General features: G+C 44.3%; 1 protein-coding gene across 5 annotated transcripts in view; it reads left to right on the top strand.

Annotated features, from left to right (window-relative positions):
- Positions 1-23,164, top strand: part of ARHGEF12 (Rho guanine nucleotide exchange factor 12) — a 67,747-nt gene that overhangs the window by 5,757 nt on the left and 38,826 nt on the right. Inside the window, exon 1 of one of the 5 annotated variants that reach the window (XM_088066773.1) lies at positions 907-925. The exons of 3 other annotated variants lie outside the window; for them this stretch is intronic. The gene's annotated coding sequence lies outside the window, so the exon portion shown is untranslated. Of the gene's footprint in view, positions 1-906; positions 926-15,115; positions 15,229-23,164 lie in introns of those variants that run through there. One more of the 5 variants, XM_088066772.1, reaches the window with a different exon arrangement.

Here is a 23,164-nt window from a genome sequence, read left to right as displayed (position 1 = left end):
TTTTCCATCGTCCTGGTGCGCATTGGACCGTATCAAACTCTTCATCTCCAGCCTTGCTGCTCTGCTCCTTTATGTTTGTAAACATTTACACCCTCTTAATTTAATCCTCTCTTGGCTATGCTGTATTTGTTCAGAGGCCTCCTAAGGTGGCATTTATCTTGCTGAGCTTAGTGAGTCTTTGAGGTAGACATCCCCGAGCTGCTCATCTGGCTTGACTTGATCGTTAGTGGAAGGAAATCTGCGCATCGAGGGGACCTTTCTTATCCTAAAGGTATCTAAAATCAGTCAGGTGACTGAGCTTCAGCCAGCTCTGGATTTAGGCGAGATTTCCCATATCTTTCGACCTGCAAAAAATCTATTTTTGGCTACTCACTGGTGCTCGGCTGGATTTTTGGTGCTGGGTGCTGTTCCTGGCAGACTTTGCGGTCTGTCTGTGAGCAGCTGAGGGGTAGCAGGCAGCTGGGCAGGGTTTGTTGGAGGAGTTTTCCTGTTCCTGCTGGAGTGTGCCCACATTCCCTGCCTCTGGAGTTCTCCTGGCCGGACACTGGCCAGCTCTGGGCGTTGCTGTGTGCTGTGCATGGCCGGCCACACATGGCCGGGTGAGATAAGGGCTTTATTCTTCCCAAGGCCACGCTGGGGCCGGGCTGAAATTCTGAAATTCAGCCATTTCCAGCCTCTGCTCGGCCACCAAAGGCCGGCCCGAGCTCGGCTGTATCCTGTTATGACACTAAAGAAACATTTGTGTGCCATTAATTTTTTTTCACTCTCGGAGTTAACTGTATTTTTCTTCCTGTCACTGTTCCAAACACACTTCAGGGTTGAGCAATTGCACGGCTGCAGGACTTGCTTTATGTTTCTTTCTGTTTATTAAAGGCCAATAAAAGAAAGGAGGCTCTTGCTTTCGCAGGACCTCGCTGAGGAACTGGTGAGTCTTCTCTGCAGTTGCTTGCAAATGAGTTTTATTTATAACCATGCTGTAGTTTCTGTTGCTATGATTGGAAAACAGCAGAGGTAGAATTTACACATAATTACCCTTGAGAAGTTTTAATTGGTGATTTGCTCCTGACTTGGTATTAAAATAGACTCTAATTGTTTCTTATCTGCTTTAGATGCACTTTCCCTGTCTTTGGCTCTTTGGAAGTCCCTGTAGTAAGTGGGAATTCTTTGACTGTGTGGTGGGGAAAAAGGGTTTTATTTCTTCCAGCAGGGTAAGAACTGCACAGAAAGTCACACCTTAGTGTTACTAACTAGCTAGTGTTACTGACTAGTTAGATGTCATTATCACTCATTTTTTTAATTAGTAGAGCTTGTAAAGTCCAATATTTATGGAAAATGGGCTGCAGCGTGAGATCTAAGGATTAAAAAGAATAGTAGTGTTTGAGTGGGGCTTTTCATCATTGTGCCTTTGCTGTGTTTGGAAATTAGCAGTTGACAGAGTCTGTGCATAAATTCATGTTTTATTCTGCTGTTCTTGAGGCTGGCAGAAGAGAGGACTGGCTGGGGTGTTTACTGCTGGCTGGGACACAAATGCTACCACTTCATGTTGCATAGTTTATTAGGGCTTTTACTAGAGACAGGAGCTGAGGTGAGCTTGATTTTCTAGTTTTGAGTAGAGCTGTGGGCGTTGTGATTATTTGGGTGGAGGCAGGAATGATATTTCGTCTGTGAGCCCAATTGTATAATTCTTCCTGTGCACAGAACTCCTGTTAATGGCATTTTAACATTTCAAATGGATGTATTAGGAAAGGGACTGGGATGCTGGCTCCTTCAGTTTTAGATTTTCAAAATTCCGGTCCACATCTACAGGAAGTTAGCAGCAAAAAAAATCATTTCAGTGCTGTCCTAGCTGGAGATGCTTGAGAAGGAAAGTGCAGCTTGCCCTTGGAGCAGGAGTTTGCTGAGGTCGCTGGTGGGATTTGTGGGTGTTCACTGGTGTCCTTTGACTTCCATGACCTGTGTGGGAGGAGAGTTCCTTGGTCCTGGAGGGTGACAGCAGTGGCCACAGTCGTCCTGCTGGAAATCAAAGAGTCTTCTGTTCCCTCTCACAACTGGCCTGGACCTTGTAAAAATGCCGGGTTTGTAGAAGTAATGGTTAGTGTGGAAGTGGTGTTTTAGTGTAGAAGTAGTGATTTAGGCACTGGAGGTCTTGGCAGTTCATCCTGAGGCCGTACAGAGCAGTGATGAATTCGCCTAGGGAAGGTGGTACAGACACCTGTACCAGTTATTCTCCATATTTCATGGCCAGGCACCAGGATTATTTGGTTATTTCCTGCTGTGGGGTCTCCCCAGTGAATTTGTCTCTAAAGAATTCGGGTAGCTTCACTGTCTGCTTCTGTTTCCCTGAGAAGCTTTGGAGTATAACCAACAGGATTTTTGACATTAACTCTTGTTCTCCCACTTTCCCCGTAGTATTTTGAGCAGCATCCTCTACCTCTCGTGGTTGTAATTCCCACCCCAGCCCCGTGCTGTAGTTTGCAATTATGCAGAGTGTCTCGGGGAGGAGCAGTGTTTGCTTTGGTCTGGAGACTGAATTCTCCACTCCACCTCGAGGTGGTCCTTTGGGTCACCAGGGAGGTATGTTGGCTGTGCTGCCTGAAAGATAAGCTCAGCCTCTTGCCTTGTGCCTTTATCCTCCAGGTTTCTCCTTGAATACCTCTTCCTTCCCTCTGAAAATTAGCAGTTGGAGATTTATTAATGAATCCCATTTGTATTATCCTCGAGTTACCAGTGGATGAGTTGCTGTAAAAGTGCTTCTTGTAGCATTCCAAATATTCCTCTGCCTAAGCACTCCCCCTGATATTTTATCTGCTTTGAGATAAGCAGATTTTCCTGTGTAAGAGATGTCAATAGCAGTAAGAGAAAATAGACTTAAATGCATATTTTCAGGTAGGTGATGCTGTATTCTGTGGCCCTGTTCTGGGTAATTATTAGGTTTAAAGAATAAAAGTCTTAGTTCATGTCTCAGCTTGATTAAACTTAAGGGTCAAGAGCCTGGATGTTGGTAATATCTCAACATCAGAAGAGAGGGCATAAAATAAGGACAGGAGAAGCAGCAGCAAGGGAATTAGTAAAATGAAAAGGGATGTAAAAAGTGCAGTGTTTGATTAAGAATGCAAAAGGGATAAAATACAAGGCAGGATACATACAAAATAGTAACAGCACACTTAGAGAAAGACAGGAAGAAGCAACGTTTACTCATTTTTCTTTGAAAAGAAAACATGTAAAAATAAATACATTAAAATGACAGGAAAAAACAGCGTCCTTATGTTTCAAATGTAAGCATAAGTATAAATAGTAAAAGCCAAACAAACAGTGTTCAGCCTGTGACATTCACAAATCGTCTGGATGTTTTGTTACCAGCCTGCATCCTTTCCTTGAGGATTTTCAGTGTTGTGTCTGTTTGACTTCTGAGGCCCATGGGCAGGAACCCTTTCTTGCAGAGCCTGATGGTAAATAAGAAACATTGCTGTTTACATTTGTTGGCAAGCACTTAAATGTGATCCTGTGGGGCTATTTTAAGCTCTGTTTTGACAACGTTGAAAGGTCTAGGCTGGGATGTTCGGTGGCAAAAGCGTTTCATGGAATTGCTGTGGCACTGGGAAAGCAGATGAGAGGAGTCCTTCCTGAGGTGGGAAAGATCACAGCACAGGTTTCTGGACTTGGACTAATTCTGGTGTGATGTGGATCATTGTCCTGTCAGTCCCTGGGATGCTGATGTCCTGGCAGGAGGGTCACAAGCGTGTCCCAGCCTGACTCAGAGCTCAGTTCTTCCAAAAAAATAAACCTTTGTTAATGGACAGGGAGCAGGACTGTGTAAAAGTTGTACTGTGTGAATTAAGCAGCAGGGCCTCTCTTGGTGGTACAAAAAAATTGAAATTTTGATTCTAAAAAACCTGAGAGAGAATGTCCATGTTCTGGCAGCTCTCGGTTGCTCTGAGTTGGCACAAGAACTGTGGCTGCAAGGGCAAAATTCAAATTTGATTTACTCCTGAGCTCTTGAAATATGTTTTGGAAATTTTCAGGGATATTGGTGGGAATCTGAATTTTATTCAGGCACTGTTCCTTATTGAATCTGTAAGTAGCAGCACAATTTACTCTTGTTTTTGTGAGAAGCTGGTCCTGTATTTATTTGCAGGCTGTGAATCCTGGTTTGGGGTATCACGTGCAGTCCTGGGTGACTTCCCAAGCGGCATCAGTAACCTACAAAGGGTTAAACACTCTTTTCTAGAGTCCTGAGGGAGCTGCAGTGCTGGAGAGGGGCTGGAAAACTTAGGTGGGACCTGGATTGACCTGAGCAAGCATTTCCCAGTGTGGAGGAAAAGCCCTGTGTGTTTAATAAAGCACCAGACTGATGTGAGACGGGCGAAGGACTGGGAGTCCACCACTCCCATAAACAGACAAGCTTCAACCTGCAGGCTCACCTGGAGCATCTGATGGCTGCTTGAAAGTCTTTTTTAGCCTGTTATGATAGTGGCTGTTGGTGCAGCTTCTTGGCAGCACTTCAGACAAGGCGTCTCCTCTCAGCGCTCCGTGCCACAGAGGCACCGCTGCCTTTCTGCTGTGCCCAGATGCAAAAGAAGGTTCTGCCGAGATCAAAGCTGCCAGAAAAGCGATGGAAAACGTGGAAAAGGAGAGAATTAAAAGGAGGGGAGCCATAACGAGCGAGCAGGGAAAGGAAATAGGAAAAAGCTGCAGTGCGAGACAGGAGAAATCAATAGGAAGTGAGTGAGAGGGAGAGAAATGGGAGAGCTGGTGGCAGCTGCCAGATAGGAGAGAGGTTTCCTGGCTGCCCCGTGCTCTGGAGGCACATGGCAGCCTCCGGGGCCAGGAGCTTCTGCTGGAAGCACAAAGCCCTGAGCAGGCAGGGCTGCAGCTCAGCGGGCTGTGCAGGACCGAGGGAACACGGTCAGGGTCTGGGAGTGCCTGGCTGGCTCTTGAGGAGGCTGCTCTGGGTGACAGCAGCTCCCATGTGACAGCGTTTGAGCTGGCTCCTGATAATTCCTGTTTTTCTGCTCGCTGCCTTTCAAAGCTGCTGCTTTGCAAGCGAGAGCACAACGTTGTTTTCTGCTCTGCATCAACAGGATTTTTTTCCCCCTGCTTTTGAAAAATTATAATTATGTGATGTCCTAAATGAGACGGTGACCTCAGCCAAAAGTGAGCTGCTGTTGTGGGGATTTAAAAGAGGGATTTTCCCTGCTGCTGCACTCTGTCCTGACTGAGGCGGCAGCATCAGCTCTGGCAAATATCCAGGGGGAGCTGCAGTAGAGGAGAGGGAATTTATATCATGTGGACTTCCTAAACGTAAGGATGGGGGGAATCCTCGTGTGCCAGGGATGAAAAGAGATCTCCTGGTGCTGAAGTGCAGCTCTCCAGCTGGCAATTTGTTCCTGCAGCCTGTCGGGAGGCACCAAATGATAGGTTGTGGTTTGCCCTGCGCAGGCCCTGCGGTTTGGGGAGCGGAAGCGGTTCCTGTGGGCGCAGATCTGATCTGAGCAAACCCGACACCCTCGGTCGCTCTGGCTGGGGAAGGTGCTCTGGGGATCCTGCACAGAGCCCTCTGCACTTGTTGTGGGGTTTGCTTTGCTGGGAGGATGTGCCAAAAGGCGCCCAAACCTGTGCAGGTGCTGCTCTGCCCTGAGCCGTCAGCAGTAAAGGCAAACGCCTCACAATAATTTGGGAATAATGATGTAAAAGAGCAGAGTTCTCTAGGTCATTATTCCCTAGAAACAGCTGGGTTATCTGTCTAGATATCTAGATCTCTAGAGGACAGGCTTAGATACTTCAGTGCTGGGTGATTTGGTGTAAGAGTTTGATAATATTTGGAATTGGTAAATATTGTTTGCCAAGCACAGCAGCCCCTTTGGGTACAACTGAAATCCCAAGTTTTACACTCAGGTCAAGCACGTTATGGCAATTGCTGCGAGAATGAAATAGTGAGGGGAAAAAGGGGGAAAAAAAAAAGGCAAGCACATGTTTCTTGCAGTCTGGAAAGATGTAGGAATGTTGGTACTGGCTGTAAATGCTGGAGTGGTGTTTACTTTGGATGTTAACCAGTGCAACTTCAGCTGTATGTATGGCACAGCAAACCCTGACCTCCTCTCCCTTTCCCTTTTAGCAGGCTCATTATCGGCTTCCACACTCACCAGTGACACTCCAGCAGTGGTTTTTGGTGTCTGCACCTTCTCACCCCATGCCTTGGCCTCCCTTTCTGGCCCTGGTAAGCCAGGCACAAGCCCAGGTTTAGGCCAGGTTTCTTTCCTGGCAGGGTGGATGGGAGGTCAGCAGGGCTCCAGTGGAGGGGACAGTCCCAGCTGCTGCTCAGGCATTCTGGAGGAGGCTCTTCCCTCCCCCAGAAACAGAGAATTCAGTTTAGCTGGGAAGGGGGAAGAGGAAACAGCTTTGCAGCAGGCTTGAGTTTTGGGCTGCCTGCAAAACTCTTAAATCCTATCCCTGGAATTCAGCCAGATGAAAAGAAACCTGTCCCTTCCCACTCCCTTCTTTTTTTTTTTTTCTTTTTAAAAAACATTTTAAAATTAATATCTGTTTTATAATCTTCCTGGCCCTGCAGCTCCTGGGAGGTAGCTCTGCTGAGCCTCCTGGCTGGCTGCAATGATGGGAACATCACAGCAGCTCAGAATGTGCTGAAAATTTTGCTCCATCTGTCGCTCTCCATATCCAGAGAAAATGGCTCCTTCAGATCTCCAAACTGATTCTTGGAATACTGATGGGATTTGATCAGCAAAGGTCTCAAGAAACTTGTAGTTTGTTTGAAATAAGTTTGTTTCTCTGTTTTTTTATTGGGGAATCTGGCTGTGGTCTGGCCTTGGTAATCCAGTCACAATCCCTGGGAATATATATATATATATTCCCCCCAAATAAATGTTGCTATGGAGTGTATAGAGAGATTTAGGGTTTTCCTTTCTTTAATTTTTTTTGTTTAATTAAATGCCTTTTAGATCAAAAAGCTTGCTCCAAAAGAGCATTTCAAAGAGGGTGAAAAATAACAAAGAACATGCAAATAATGAGGTGGGGTTTGTTGCTCTTTTGTTTTTTTCCTTTTTGTTAAATAAAAAAAGTTTGTTTGAAATTGGTTGTGGGGATGAGCACAAAGGAGCTCTGGACACTTCAAACAAGGACTGTGACTTGTTTATTTAAATTGTAAATTTAAATGTGAAATCTCTCTTCATCTTCTCCTCCGAGTTGTATTTGGATCACTTTGCCGTGGCAGTAAATTAGAATAAATGTAAAATACAACGAGGAGCTGTATGGCAGTGAGGAGCCCCCTCCAATATCTGGGAAGCTCATTCCCTGTGGGATTTTAGGGAATACTCTCTCAGTTGTGCTGAGGTTGGTGGCAGCATTCCTGGATCAATTTCCCAATGGCAGCAAATTCCATGGAAATGTACAGGAAGAAATGCCCAGTAGCAAATGAATTTGGTCTTGTAGGATCAGGAGCTGCCTGGGCTCTCCCCCTCTCCCTCTTTTCCATCACGTGGAGATGTTTGCTTTAGATTAAAGCACTTCTCTGGCATCCTGGTGGTTTCCCTGCTGCAGAAAATACCTTGGGAGGAGTTGTCTTATTGAACTGAGAGAAAACTGCATTTCCCTTCGCTTTAATGTACTCAGCACTGACATTCTGCTGGTCACCAGTGCTTAATTTTTACATTTCCAGGTTTCTTGCAGACGTGGTAGCTTTGACAATCTCAATTCCTCAAGCTCAGCTGTTGGTTCTGGTGATAACACAACATTTTGTTAGTCTGTGAGATGTCCGTGGCCAGCTGCTGGGTGATGAATGTATCTGGTTGATACAGAGGAAATTGGAAAGGAAGAGCTGTTTTGGCATTTAGAGTTTGCCAGGACAGCAGGGGGAGAGTTGTGGTTTCTTTCAGGCATGGGTGACCCTGATCTAGCTGATAGCAGCCAGCATATTCAACTTTCTGTAGGTAAGCTGTGTGCGTGCTCTGCTTAAACAAATAAAAACACTTCGTGTTGTCTATTTGATGATCGAATGTTACCTGGGAAGCACTCACTGAGTTAAAATTTGCCTGATTTCTGCCCTGCTGCCCCTCCAGAGGAGCAGGAAGCACCTCATGTCCAGCAGAGTACAAATACATTATGATTAAATAACAAAAAATGCAGGTGAATCAGCTGCCAGGCCCCACCAGGGAGGTGCAGTGAGCTGTGTGAACGTTCCTGCTTTGGAATCTCGAAGCAGAGGCAGATGCAGGGTTGGATTAAACAATAAAACTTCCTGGCGAGGTTTGAAACCTTCCTGTCCTCCCCGTGTGTGCCTTTGGGGCTGGGCTTTAGGGGAAGGGGGAGATGGAGAGCCCTGGAAAAGGCTCAGGGTTATCCATTGGCTGGAGGACAGAGTGAGAAATAAAGCGAATTCTGGGGGAGGTAAACTGGTGTTTGCCTCATTAACAGTACCTGGAAACACTGGGAGCTCTGAATTTGTGTGTTCATGTCCCACTGCTTCAGTGCAACAAAGAAAGTGTGTTTTAATGCATTTAAAAACTGGATTTATGCCTTTTCAGAGACTGGGGTGTGAGTACAGGTATCGCTACCTTGCTTTTTTACTTGTGTTTTGCTTCCCTGCCTTTTGAATTTGGGACTGTAAGGCTGCAGGTGTGGGATAGAATAAAGATAAAGCCAGTCCTGGCTTGCTTCTGGGGTCAACATTTTGATGTTGATCCTGTCCTTGAGTCCGTTTATGTTTTGTACTGTAAAACTGGGGTGGGATGAAGTTTATAGTGAATTAAAAAGGACCTGCAGAATTCTTTGGAAAGAATAAATGAAGCTCTGCCCCTCCCTCCCTGCTTTTCGACGAATAGTGAGCAGTTCAGAGAGTTTTATAGGCCTGGAAGTATTTATTGCTGACAGTTCCCAGCCCTGGAAAGAACCAGAGCAAGGTATTGAGTGCTAAATCCATGGAATCGCTCTTGTGTTTTTTATCTTTCTCTGAATTATGACACAGTTTTAACAACTGTGGGCAGTTTGCTGTGAATGAAATAGATTTTGTCTTAGCAAATGGAGTTTCCCAGCTCTCACTGCTCTCTTTTCAAATTGTCAGCTATAGAATAATTACTTTTCTCTAATTTATGCTGTTTTGGCATGGACTCAAGTTTGCATTTAGTGGCTGGCATAAATATTATATTTCGGAGCTGCTTTGGGGGGGCCTTTTTTTAATTTTTTAATTTTTTTTTTTTTGGTCAGACTTACTGGAATTGGTTGAACTTAATTCAATGACAGGATAAGCAAAAATTTGTTTAGATAGGCTGTTCTGAAATGTTTAATGCCTTCTAAAATTGTTCATGGTAAAAGATCAAGGAAGGAAACTCCGTGACCTTTTAAATGCAGCTCCACAGAACCCATTTTCCTATGCCAGAAGTCAGCCCAGACAATGAAACTGAAAGAGGGTTCCCTTTCATAAAGGACCTTTCATGTTTTGCTTTTGCAGATTTATTTTTTTTATCACAGATTTAGCAGACTTTACAGCTGTCTTTTAATCAGTTTCCATATTTGTACCAGAACTTTCTTATTTTAATTACTGTCTGTAGAAACCATTCAGCTGCTTGTTGTGTGACACAGTAGAAAATGATCATTTTCTGTAATTCTTTTCTTGGCTTAGATCACTCCAGTAATATCTATTAGCAGCAAATGCACAGAGTTCAAATTTTGTGCAGGAAGTTTTAATGATTCAGTGTCTTATTTTTCTTTTGAGGGGGCTGATTTTTAAAGCACTTTGCTGAGGGTTAATGCAGCCGTGCATTAAGAGCAGACAGCTGTGGTTCAGCCTTGTAATGACTGACTCTAAACTGGGTTGCCAGTCTAATCCTAACTTGTGCTGATCTGGGCTTTTTGCTCAGCTGCCTGCAGCCCAGGAGGTGGGTTTTGTCCAGAGCACAGGATTTGGGTGGTGAATCATCCTAAATAATAAATTGAGTTGTATCTCCAGTGATAAAGTTGATTTTCCCACCCACTCACTTTATCAGTTTCTCCCCTGTCTAAATCACCTTTGCATTTTCCTTTGTGGTTAGTAGTTCTGCATGTGATTCAGTCTTTTATTTCTACTGTGCCAGCTTTAATTTGAATTTTCCCTGGCATGGTGCAGATACTGTCCTCAGGTTTCACTCAGTGTCTGCTACAGCCCGTGATTGTATTTGAAAAATTGAGGAGTTTTCTTAAGGCATTCTCATCTCCGTCCTAAAAACATTTGCTTAACTCTTAAATAGCAAAATGCTGTGAAAATTGAAAGTTTGCAGGAATTCTGGCATGTGCATTGCCTTCCAAAATAAGTTGAATGTGCCAAATATCTGTGATTTTCTGTACATCACAAGGTGCCACAGACTTTTGTCACTTATTTTTTAAAAAAGGAATTCTGGTACCGATGTAAGGCAGAATGGCTGATCTGGACAGCATTCCCACTTCAACTTTGATTTCCTTTTTTTGCTGCAAAAGCGATTTCCTGTTTCTGTACCTCAGTTTTCAGTTTTTCCAGTAATTGAAGGAGCTGAAGTAATGAAGGGTTTGTCTGTGTGAGCAGTGGGTTTGGAAAACGATTACTTTATCTGCTCTAAGCTGTCCTTAAGTTGTCTCCTCTGACTTGCAGAAATTCCTGAGAGGAAGTCTTTAACTTCCACTGCCTCTTATGTAACCCAGCATAGTTGGGATAACAAAATGAAATATTAACTCATTTGTTCATCAGGTTGTTTCCTGCTTTCCATAAAACACATCCAGAGCAGCCAGAGAGAAAATTTCTTAGTCCTTTTCTGCTTGTGAGTGGCTGAGAGCAATAAAAGGTTTTGACACAACACACAGACTCTTTTTTGATGGAGAAAAGAAAATATAAAATTCCCCACGCTCGATTGAAGTGCAGTTCCGTGCCTCTAACACCTTTATGACTTTTTGTGGGATGTACTGACAGAACAGGCCATGATTTTTGTGCTTGAAAACACTCAGGTGTTTCTCAGATGTGTCTAAAAGGGGTTGGTCATTGAGTGGACTATGAGTCCTTGCTGAAATATGTCAGATTTCTCACATTTCTTCTTGTCTGTACTTTTATATTTACACATTCTCTCCAAAAACCCCATAGCAGTCTTCTCCTAGTTCCTGTTTATTTAGGATGTGTGGGATTGGTTTTATTCTTTGACATAAAATAGGAGAGATGAACATTCTGAGCCCAAAGAGAGAGTGAGGGTTGGTGCTAATATAAAACTCTGTGGAGTATTTGGATATTCTGATAGGGGAATGGGCAGCCATTCTCTCACTGATAATTTTTGGGGCTAATAAAACACGTTGGCAAGCTTTTTATTTATTGGTGTGATGTGTTATAATATTAGGGATTCACTGCTTTAAAATGCACGTGTCCATCTGGACGTGGTCAGTCTGGCAATGACAGATTTTTTTCATCCATGCCTGTTTGAACTTCCCAAAAATTCTGAGCGAGGTTTGGCCTTTCCAGCTCAGCTGCAAATGCCAAGTCATGGAATTCCAGGCTGGGGTGGCTTTGGAGAGACCTTAAAGGTGATTTTGTCCCATTTTTCTCTATCCCACGTTGCTCCAGTGTGGCCATGGACACTTCCAGGGATCCAGGGGCAGCCTCCAGGGTGTTCCCACATCCCAGACAGGATCCTGAGAGTTTGGTGTGTTGAAGGCTGAGGATTTCCTGGCAGGGCTCCCCCAGCAGTGGCAAGATGGGATGCTGAGCTCCTCCTGGCTTCTTTCCACGGGGGTGTGGGCTCCGTTCCTCGGGGACCGCTCGGCTCCTGCCCCACGGAGCTCTGGGAAGCTCTGCTTTTCCCAGGCCTGGCTCCTACTGGGGTAAAGGTCTGGAAATTCTGTGTCAATATTTACCATAGCCCAGCCTGAGCAGCTCAGAGCTGGGATTGAACGAGGAGGAAAGAATTCCTTAATCAATACAAAATATCGGGGACCGAAATTGCTGTTCCTTGCAAAAAAGGATGGAGCACGGAGATTCCAAAATTCTGGAAAGTGAAACCTGGGATGTTCAGGCTTGGGTTTTATGTGGTGTTTTAGAAGCACTTCTTTAACTTAATTTTCATGCAGTTTATTATTCTTTATTCTAAACAGGCAAAAACAACTCTCTAAATGAGTTGTTTGCTACTTATTCCTACCCCATCTTTCCCATGTTCTTACGAGAGATTTCTTTGTTTAATTATGCTTTTTTTTCCATACTTTTTCCCTTACCCTCCTTCCCTGCTTCTCCAGGACTGTAGAAATCCCCTGTGGATTTAAAACAGTGATATTCCATTTCCAGCCCTCGCCATTTCTTGGCTATCTCTAATTTCTCCTAAAAACCTGATTGCATCAGACTTTCTTGCTTTTTATGGTAATTTTTTTTTTTTCCCCTCCTCCAAATTGTTTTCTTATTATGTCCTGTGACTGAGCGTGCTGGGGGAAGGAAATGTGGGAAATCAGAGTAGGAAGCAAGATAGAAACTTCCATTCCTGAATCTTTCTTGTTTTTACACAATTTCCTGGCAGCTGCGTTGGTTTGCACTTGAAAGGGACGTATTGTGTTGCTTTCTCTCCAAAACTGTAGATAAAACAGAAATAAAAATTAATTCTGTAATTTTTAAAAGTTAATTATTTCCAGAAGCAAAAAAAAAACCCAGACAGTTAAGTCTTACATGACAGTGCCCTAAAGTTCTTTTTTTCTTTATACTAAATGTTTTTCCTGATAGGCTGAACTTTCATTTGGATTCTTCAAAGTCTGTTTGACTTCTTTATAACAAAGAGAAGCTGCAATATCCATTTCTGACCCTTTTAAGCTTGTTTTATGCTACAAATGCATTTATTTTCCCAAGTGCTCATGCCAGTAACAGAATTGTTGAGTTTCAGGGAATTGAAAATGTCCCTTCTGAGTTAAAAGCCTTGAAGAATATTCCTTTTTGTACTCCTGGTTCCTCCTCACTGACTTTAATGACTTCAAGTTAAATATTTTGCATGAAAATTTAAAATGAATGAATTTGAGGGTCTTTTTGCAAGGATTTTATATGACACAAACACATCTATAATAGACATAAATATGTAAAAGACATAAATATATAAAATACACAAATATATAAAAATAATACTCTATCATGTCTTACATATTTTTATGATTGTTAAGCAACCTGCAACCTTAAATTTGTGGTAAGGATAACTTGGAGGAAGGCAGCTGGGAAATAAGAATTTGCTCTGTACAGTGAAGGAAATGGGAAATATTAATGTTTTAACCAAAATATCGTTTAGTAAATTAAGGTTTATTGGTGTGTCAGATTGTCCCATCTGTGTTTCACTTGATGATGAGGAGCATTAGGGAGAAAAATGTGGAAATGCTTGATTTCAGAATGTAACCCAAGTTTAAAAATATCTCTGTTTTGACACCCTCAGCAGAGGCTGTTTGGTGCATGTGATTCTCACATGAACAAACTGGATCCAAAGCCCTGCTCTGGGATTTGCAGCCCCTTTTCCCTGCCTTCCTTAACTCTGTGATTCCACTTTGGTTAAAAACCCCAATATTGATCATTTCTTCCCGAGGATTGTGACAGGAAGGGGTGTTCCTGTGAGGATCTGAGCTGCTCCTGGCCTGGCTTTCTCCTCTCCTCCAGGTTACCATTTTCTTCTGGAGAGCTGACATTTTCTGATTTGTGAAATTCCTAGAAAATTGAGGAGCTGGGCAAACGTTTCAAAATAGGAACCAATGAGACAGAGCCCTCTGCTATTTCGAAAATGATAATGCATGCCACTGGGAAAGGGAGAAGCATGGAAAATACAAGTTCTGGCTGGGAAATTATTGCGTGGAGCAGGGAGATGGAGGGGTAGGAGTTGATTTCTTTGGCTTCCTGTCTTTCTGGGTAATTGCAGCCTTGCTGCAGTTGTGGCTTGGAGATGATGCTTGGTACCAGCATCCGTTGGACAGGCTGAAAAATTTGGTCATGAGAACTGAGGGAAATGCAAAAAGAAAATAACTCTTATTAATGTATTAAAGCAGTTTGCTGCAGTTTCATTTTTTAATAGGCCTCATGATTTGGCAAGGGGAAAAAAAACCAAACAGAATTTAATGAGGAGTTGGGTAATTCAAGTCAAATCACCAAAAATGAGTTTGGTGGAGTTCTCTGGGGTTTATGGCAAGGACTAAAATAGAGATCTTGGTTTTTCCCTGCTCTGTCTGTACGTGGCAGTTTGGCCGATTGTTAATGGAGAGCCGGAGCCCGGGGCGTGCTCGGAGCCCTGGGAAGATTTACATTAATCAAACACAAACAGACAGTGTAGCGTGAAGAAATTTCTATCCCGCCAGCACTGCTCCCAAACTTCATTAGGTTATTGGGGCAGAAAAAGAAAACAGCCCCTTCACCCTGCAATCCTTCCCCAGGGCTTGACCACTCGGGGAAGCTCAAAAACCTCACAGCCCCTCTGGTTTGACCTCTGAATTTTCCCTCTGTGCGTGGCAGAGGGGAGCAGTGCTTGGTTCTCCCTTTTTCCCTGCCTGCCCACTCCTGAAACAATCCAGAGGTTGTGTTTTCCTGCTGCTGGGCTCTGATTTTCCAGGTGCCACGCGTTGTAAAACGCCCGGAAAGCCAAATGACGTGCCCAGTGTGGCACAGCGTGACCCTGGGAAAGGCTGGAAGTGGATTGAAGGGAAAATCTCAGTGCCCTCTGCCAAGCCTTTGTTCCTGTGCCTCGTGATGCAGCTCCGTGGATCAGTGCTGGGATTTCATAGTGGGAATGCACACAAATCTGTATTTGTATATATATATATATATATATGTGTGTGTATATATATATATGTTTATATAGATGCACACAGAACAAACATACCCATCCACCACATATACATAAATATAAATTTATATTTTTCTGCCCGCCAGGACAGCTGGAAATGGTGAATTTTAAAATCCCAGCTCTCTCTCTCTCCCTCCTGCTTCCCTGTTGCTGTGGGCTGGCCATGGATGCTGCTCTCCCTGTGCCCATGAGCAGCCCCGGCTGATGCTGCTTGGGAGGAGGTGGGAGAGAAGAGGTGGAGTTTCTTCCCTCCTCTGAGTGGTCAGTGAACAATCAGGCAGATGCCTCCCAAGGATACCCGAGGAGAAGCCTGAAAACACCGGGAAGCTGCCAAAGGGGGCAGCTCAGGCTCCTTGGGGAGGATTTGGGATCAGAGCACTCCCCCTGGGAATGGGCTTTTGGGATGTCCCTGCTCAGCTGACTTTGGCGTGTGGAACAGGTAATACAGAGCCTTTGTTCCTATTCCCTGAGCCAGGAATACCTTCCCTGAATGCACAGCAGAGAGAAAGGATTTTTTTTTCCTTTAATATCTACTGGAAAAAAGGATGGGAGGGGAGGTTTGTCTCCTTTTTTTCCCCTTTCCTCTTTTAATAGCTGCTATGTGAAACTGAGTTACTCCTTTGTATTTTCGTTGTCAAAATGGCCAGTTTAATGTGTTTGCTGTGAAAATCTATGTCTTGGTGTCTGAGCTCAAGAACAAAGGTTTTGACAGCCTGGAAAGATGCTTTAGATGTAGATGCTGGCAGCACTCCCTTCTTTCCATTTCCCAGTAATTCCATACCAGACCCTCCTCACCAGCCACAGGGAATGTGATTTTTGATAAGCTGATATTTTATGCATGTTGATGTTAAATTAGCTGTTGGTGCTCAAGCAACCATCTCTGAGTGTTTTGGGTGGGGTTTATTTTTCTGAATACATTTTTCACTGATTTATTTGTTTTGGTTATTTTATTTTATTGTAAAGTGTCCTAAAATTTAAACAAATTGTATCAGTCACAGTGATGGTGTGGACAGATTTGAAGCAATGTTGCTACAGTGACAGCCATCAGCACTGAGAGAAAATGCAGTATTTGGTACTGATCTGTGAGGTTGTGATGTAGAAAGGCTGTGAGATGCTGGGGGGATTTGTTTTTTTTTGAATATAAACACAAATACAGCCAGTGAGGGCTGGCAGTTCTCATCACCCTGCCTGGTGAGGGGGAGGCACCACGAGCTGAAGGTGTCACTGAACCCAGTGGGGAAACAACTCCAATCTGGCATTGCAGTTTCTGCTGCCTTGGTTATCTCCATACCCATTCCACATATCTTGGGGAATTTGCTGCAGTCACCTTTTAGCAGCTGGGAGCTTTCCTGAATAAATATTTGTTTAGGATTTTTTTTGGTTTTTTTTCTTTTCCTTTTGCTTGTATTTTTATTTATTTTACGAGACCCAAGAGGCAAATACTAATACAGACACATCCAGAGACCTATTAATAGCTCTGGGTTTGACTCACAGCCTGTTCTCAGGATCTTGAGCCATTTTACAAGGAGCTTCACTCCTGGATTTTTATCTTCCATTTTACAGTCGAAGAAGCAGGGCTTGATGTTGCCGAGAAATCCGAATCCTGTGTTCTGCTCAGTCCCTCCCAGTCAGTCTTTCTGGATTTGTGCTGTAGTTTAGATGGAGGGGAGATGAAATGGGAAGGAGGAAAGCATGCCACAGATGCCTGTGTACATTTTTTCCCCTCCTCATGCAATGTGTGCTATGTGCATCTTTTCTCTTGTGTTTTATGGGCCAGAGCTGCGTTTCAGGGGAGAAAAAATTGGTTTGCATGTCCTAGAAGCCTTTTTCTTTCTCTTAGGCCATTTAAACAACTGAGAGAGCTTCAGCACTGCTAATCTCTTTATAGCTCAGCTGACATCACATTTTCTTTTTTTGGAAAACTGCAGTGTATGGTGGAGAAACTTTCCGTGGATGCTTCTAAAATCTGAGGGAATGCTGGGACAGAAACCCTGCTGGGATATGTGGAAGCCAGCAAGGTGAAATGCTCATTTAGTTGCATACTTGGAATTTAGGCTCAAATAGTTTTGTTGCCCTTGGTGTTTGTATCTACAGGAGTAAAACTTCAGCAGAATTAGCTGTGAAGGACTAAGAGCTAAAAATACACTGTACAGGTTAAGCAACACTGTGGTAATGATTTCTTGATTCTCTCCATGCTGCAGCTTTCCTTTGTAAAACTGTGGATCCAATTTTTCCCTTGGTGTAAATTAAGCCACTGGGAGCGCTCTGCCTTTGGGTGGTTTTAGACATATTAACTGTAAATTAGTTTATGGCAGCTGGGAAACATTTAGAAGCTCTGCAGAGGTCAGAGGGGGTGGATGCTGTCTGCACATCCCATGCAGAATGGGTGTAATTTGGCCAAAGGTTCGTCACTGAGTGGGAGAAAGGAAGGCAGGGCTGGAAATGCTTTTGGGTTGAGTGTCTGCTTAGCTTTGAGCTCATAAACTGCTGGTTCTGATGAGCAGGCAAGTCTTGGCTTACATTTCCAGAGCAGTAAACGCACGTCAACCTTTACAACAACCTAACGAGGGCTGGAGGAAAATTTAAATTATCACAAGGTGTCTGCTGACCTCGTTTGTCACAGGAGTAACTTAAGGGAACTTTTGGGTTGTGCAGTAGGTCAGAGGAACTGGGAACAGCTTGGGGATGTGTGAACCCACAGGGGAAGGTGCTGCTGAGCTCTTGTGCTGCTGCTGATGTTGTCAGGTCGTAGCTACATCTGTGTCAGAGGAAATCACAGCATTCCAGGATGGTTTGGGTTGGAAAGAACCTTAAAGATCATCCCAGTCCCATGGGCAGGGGCACCTTCCACTACCCCAGCTTGTTCCAACCTGGCCTTGGGCACTTCCAGGGATCCAGGGATGCCCCAACTTCTCTGGGCACCTGTGCCAGGGCCTGCCCACCCTCCCAGGGAACAATTCCTTCCCAATACCCAACCTAACCCTGCTCTCTGGCAGTTTGGAGCCATTCCCTGTGTCCTGTCACTCCAGGCCCTTGTAAAGAGTCTCTCCGTCTTTCCTGCAGCTCCTTCGTGTCCTGCAAGGCCACAGTGAGGTCACCCCAAAGCCTTTTCTTCTCCAGGCCGAACAATCCCAGTTCTCCCAGCTTTTCCTCTGCTCCCCTTGGTGGCAGTGACACAAGAAACCAGGCAAAGCTGATAATGCTGAGGAGCACGACGACAGCTCGGCCTTGTCAGTTCTTCAAAACATCTTTTGAAAGACACACAGGAAGAACAATAAATGTCTCACTGCAGGTTCTTGAGAGCACTCTCAGTAGTTCCAGGCCACGGAGGTGTGGTGTTCCTGTGCCAGGCAGCTGCACTCACTCCCCAGAAATGTGAACTCTGGGCCAGATACTCTCCTCTGTGCCTCTGAACCTTGTACATATATTTGCAAAACCTAAAGCTGCCTAATTGGAGTCAGCGTTACGCTATTTTGAAAGCGACATTTCCAGTTGTATTACGTGTGTTGGGGTTGGTGTTGTGTTTTTTTTTTCCTCTCCTCCCTTTCTAATTGCTGTCTTTTGCTGTTTTTAAGGACTGTTTCCACACCAGGCTCGTTGCTGGTTCATAACAACCACAAGCTGGGTATGGCATTAATAAGGAACTAGGCTTGGTGCCTAATGAAATGCAAAAAGTGCTCCCCACGCTGGGGCAGCACGAGTGATGCCAGCCCTGGGCGTGTGTGTGTGTGTGTCAGGTGAAAGCAAATCCCGAGGCACTGCACAGCTTTGGGTCTCTCTGCTCTGCTTAGGAGAACAAAATTGTCTTATTCCTTTGATTTTTTGGGGCAGTTCACTGTTAGCTGTTGCAGACACCGTGGAGGAGGAGCGGTGCTGCTGCCACCGAGCCAGCTCTGCGTTGCAATTATTGGCAAGCAAAGCAAACATTTCATTTCCCTGTAATTAGCTGCAGTTTAGGGAGGGCAGGTTAATTTGGACTCCACGCCCTGTCTGTGCAAGAAACCCTGGTGCTTGATTTGATTCTTTCAGGCTGTGGGCAAAGGGGTTTAAAAGGATTTTTCAGAGGTGAAAGCTGGAGGAATGAATCACAACAAATGTGTTCTACCCCTCTTCCCTTCTTCCAAACAGCAAAAGCTCAGGATGCAAAGATGATGTGAAAGTATGGAGAAAATGGGGTATTTTGGGGCTCTTCTAGTGTGGCCCAACCACATATTTCAGTTTGTTCTTGCTTCAGGGAAGCTTAAGCTCTCTAGGCCTGGGAATATTTGTCTATGGTCTACTTCAAAATAAATAAATGAGTGAGAAAACTGGGTCATAAGTTCTGAAATCACAAGCTTGACCTTTCTCCTGTACCTGGTCACTTGTGTTAAATGGGTCATGCAGTAAAAGCTTGGAAAGGAAAAATCCTGAATGTTTCTTTTCTGCCATGAGCTCGTTTTGTGAAAATTTTTGTGATGATAACATTTTCTGGAAGTCTTTTTAGAAAAACACTTGGCCTCTTTCAGCATTTGTGGTGTTTAATTTTTTTTCCCTTTTGAAGCTGTCAATTTTTTTCTTTCCCAGAGGTGAAAACTGAGAGATTCAGTAATTTGTAACCAGTCACGTTGGGAAACCAGTAGGAAATTGCCTGGGATTTGGCAACCTCTGTTCCCCACCAATTTCTGAGCGGGGTTTGTGTTTGCTCTGAGCTACATTCAGTGGCCAAACCTTAGCCCTATTACTCAAATCTTGCTTTTAGTCTGAATCTAAAGGCAGCATTAAGGAAACATGAGCAACCTGGTTTATTTATGTTCCCTCCAGTGCCCCCCTCCCCAGTTCTCATTTGTTTGGCTACTTCCAGGCCCTTGTAGGGATATTAAACAATAAATGGCCTTGTGTGACAACTTCAGGGCGTGCAGAGGGAAAGCTGCTGCTGCTTCTGAGCCTTGGAAGTCAGTCAGGAGTGGAAGAACAGCCCTGGCTGCTGAAAATGTCCCTGTCCCCTCCCCTCTGGAGAGTTTCTGCGGGGACTCAAAGTTCTTGCAGGGTCCTGGCCTGAGCAGCGGAGCAGCACAAAGGCCACATTGAGAATGGCTGCTGGGGAAGCCCTCCTTCCTTGCCTGCCCAGTAAATGCAGCTCTTTCTCCATGAAAAGCCCTGACATCAGCTCTTGGAAAAATCCAAGTGCTTGTGTCATGGAAAATAGCTGAGGCACTTGCTTGGGCTGGGACTGAATGACTGAACTGTGGATGAAACTTCTCTGGAGATGCTTTTCTTCTTCCTTTTCCGAATGTTGCTGTTCACAGAGAGACCGAAACCCTTCCCATCTCAGTGTTTTACAGGGAAGGACCCTGAGGAAGGAGCTACAGCTGGCTGTAGTAAACCCAGAGTAGCCTGCTTGTCATTTTTGAAGGACACTGGAGGATGATACATTCCTGTATCATCAGGAAATTCCATGTGTGGAGGCAAATCTCCAAATTCTTGCTGTTTGTTTTATGGAGAAGATTTATCTTTGCGTTCTCTTTTTCTTTCATAATTTCAAGCTGGTTTCTTTTTCCTCTCTTCTTGTTCCATTCTCATGCTGCCCCCTTCTCTTCACCCCTCTTGATGATGCCCTCACCCAGAGCCAAACCACAAGAACAAAAGAGAAATCTGTAGATGGGTATTTAATTTTTAGAAGCATCCTGTGAAGGCAAGGCACCAGTGAATTCTCTTTCTCCGTAGAAATGCCTCCCTCTTGGAGCCCTGACCCTCCCCATCTTACAGATGGAACTTGCCAGCCTTCCAGACTTTGATTTTTATCAAATTCATCTTAACCTAGTTTAAGTGTTTTGCTCAGCACATTGGTTGCCATAGCACCAGTCCCTTGCATTGATCCATCTCCTGATCCATCAGGAAATATGCTGATGGGCTGTATTGGCTACTCTGCATTTTCTCTCCTAAAAGGAAAATGGAATGGCATATTCTGGTTATGGGTAGAGACATTAGTGGCCTGAAAAATGATATGATATTGAGTGGGAGGCATTTGCTGATGCTTTATTAAGGCAAATGCAGCGCTGAGGCTGCTGGGGATGTTTGGGGGGTTTGACACACAAGGTGTGGGCTCTCCAACCCTAAATTTCCTGTGTTTCTTCTCTGAAGGCAGCTCCTGTCCATGGAGCTGTCAGCAGTGCAAGGTTAATAATGCCAGGGAGGATTCCTCCATGAGTCACTGCGTCAGCTGTGCTGCCTGCCTCGGACTCCCACAAAAATAACACGGAGCTCGCAGTGCTCCCTCCCTCCTGCCTCCTTGCAAGTCCCTAAAATCCATCTGTAGGCTCTGACAGCTCCCAGGAATCCTCCCCATTCGGATCCCTGTTTCCCTGCTCCCTGTGTCCAACCTGTTGCCATCAGTGTGCAATGGGTTTTGTTGTTGTTGTTTGTTTTTATTTAGGGAAAAACCTCAGTGGTTTCCTGAGCTTCTGTGCTTTGATCCGTGGAAAAAGTGATCCAGCAGAAAGCTGCTCTTCCCGTGGGTTGATGCTGAGGTGAATGGACTGTGCTGGATCAGGACTGTCCCAGCCTGGCTGGTGTGGTTCCAGCTGCTGGATGTGTTTCCTCCTGCTTGCTGCATCTGTGTTTTCCCTGGATCTGCCTGTCTGTTGTTACCTCTCTGCTCCTTTGGCTCTCCTGCTGCCCTGTGCCCTTTTCCTCAGGATACAAAACTTTCTTCAGCTCAGTGGAAAGGTCGTGTTGGTGCTGTTTGTGTCAGCACTCTCCCCTGAAACCTTTGTCAGGGCTTCTAAAAAGCTGCTCTGGTGGATCTGTGCCTTCACAACCCTGGAAAACAGATCCCCTTCCTTGTTTTTCTTTCATTCTGTCTCTTCCAAGATGAAATTCTGGGAGTTATTTGCAGAATAGCATTTATGTCAATGCTTACTGTGCTTACAGGGCACTTAAAACCTCCTAGATTTGACAGAAGTTGCATCATTTCTCTGAGTGCTGTTGGTGAGGTCCAATCAGGGTGTTAAAAATGAAGTTTAATAGATATTAAAGGAGCTGGATGCACTAGGACTAGTCCTGCAATTGTTCAGTGATTTTTATCTGTCACCCAGGAGCAGACTTTGGTTTTCCCAGGATCTGTCTGGGGATGTATGAGCAAGAGGAGAGAACAATCCTGCTCAGCATTCCCAAAATCTTGAACATCCGTCCCTGGGAGTGTCCAAGGCCAGGTTGGGTGGGACTTGGAGCAGCCTGGGATAGTGGAAGGTGTCCTTGCCCATGGCAGGATGAGCTCTAAGGACCTTCCAAGCCATTCTGGAATTCTGAGTGAGTTAAAATCACTTTTCACCAAAATCCACGGAGCTGATGGTGGCCAAAGGCCTCTCATTGACTCATGACTTCATGGAAAGCTGAGTTAGGATAAGATTTTAAAAAGCCAGAGTTTAGGGGTTTATTTTTGTGGGGACTTCAAGATAACCTTTGGCTTTCCTCTTCTTTTAAATGTGTCAAAAAGACCAATGATCAACCCTGGGCTGTTCCTCCTCCTGAATTTGTCATGGTCAGTTGTGTTGGCTGCTTTTCCTTGAAATTTATAATTCATTCAGAGGGTTTCCCTGCAACGAGCAACATCTTATTTAAATGAAACTAATAAAGCACTGAAGCAGCTTCTATTGCAACTGTTCATCTCCTAATTAAAGATTAGTTCTGTCAAGCAAGCAGTTTTTGGCTGTTCTCTTCTGCACAGGTTTCACAACGTTTCTTACTCATCTGGGCACAAGTTGGAGTAATTTCTCCTTGTGGGGTGCAAACACACACAAGCTTCATTTCAGGCATGTGAGCAGTGCTGGAACTAAAGTTAGGCACATGAATAAATATTTCCAAGGTTGAGGCCCTTGTCTGAATCTAAATATTTTTCTCTTTGATCAGCTTTGGAGATAGCAGATACTTGAATTCTGGTAATATTTTAGTAGGGGAGGAAAAGGAAAACCCCAACATGGTTATCTGGATGCTGTGCTATTTATGGTCAGCTATATTTTCAACCTCCCGGACTAGAATGGAATGCTTTGTACTGCTGGAAGCTGGGAATCCTCCCTGCTCTCTGTGTTTTTTGACACATTAAGTCTTCAAATTACCTTTTTCTGCTTGGCTTCAAGGTGGTTATTAGGCACTGGTGGTGCATATGTGTGAGCTAACCTGAAATACAACGTTTAATCCATGGTGTTACTGCTTGTAGGTGTATTTTCCTCACTTAAATAGATTTTCCTAATGCAGCATGACTAAGAAGACACACTTGTAGTCATTTGATGCATTTAAATGACTCAAATCATTCGGACCCAGCATTTTAAAAACAAAATCTGACTTGGCTTTTAATTGGTGCTGGTATTTGGGAGAGTGGAACAACTCGTTTGAAAATG

The sequence above is a fragment of the Pseudopodoces humilis genome, chromosome 25 (genome assembly GCF_049639895.1).
Source record: "Pseudopodoces humilis isolate 2021_Gansu_Grassland_sample_001 chromosome 25, ASM4963989v1, whole genome shotgun sequence".
In the NCBI taxonomy this organism is placed as follows: domain Eukaryota; kingdom Metazoa; phylum Chordata; class Aves; order Passeriformes; family Paridae; genus Pseudopodoces; species Pseudopodoces humilis.
The sequence above is the reverse complement of the archived record's forward strand: the minus strand, read 5'-3'. Positions and strand labels throughout refer to the sequence as shown.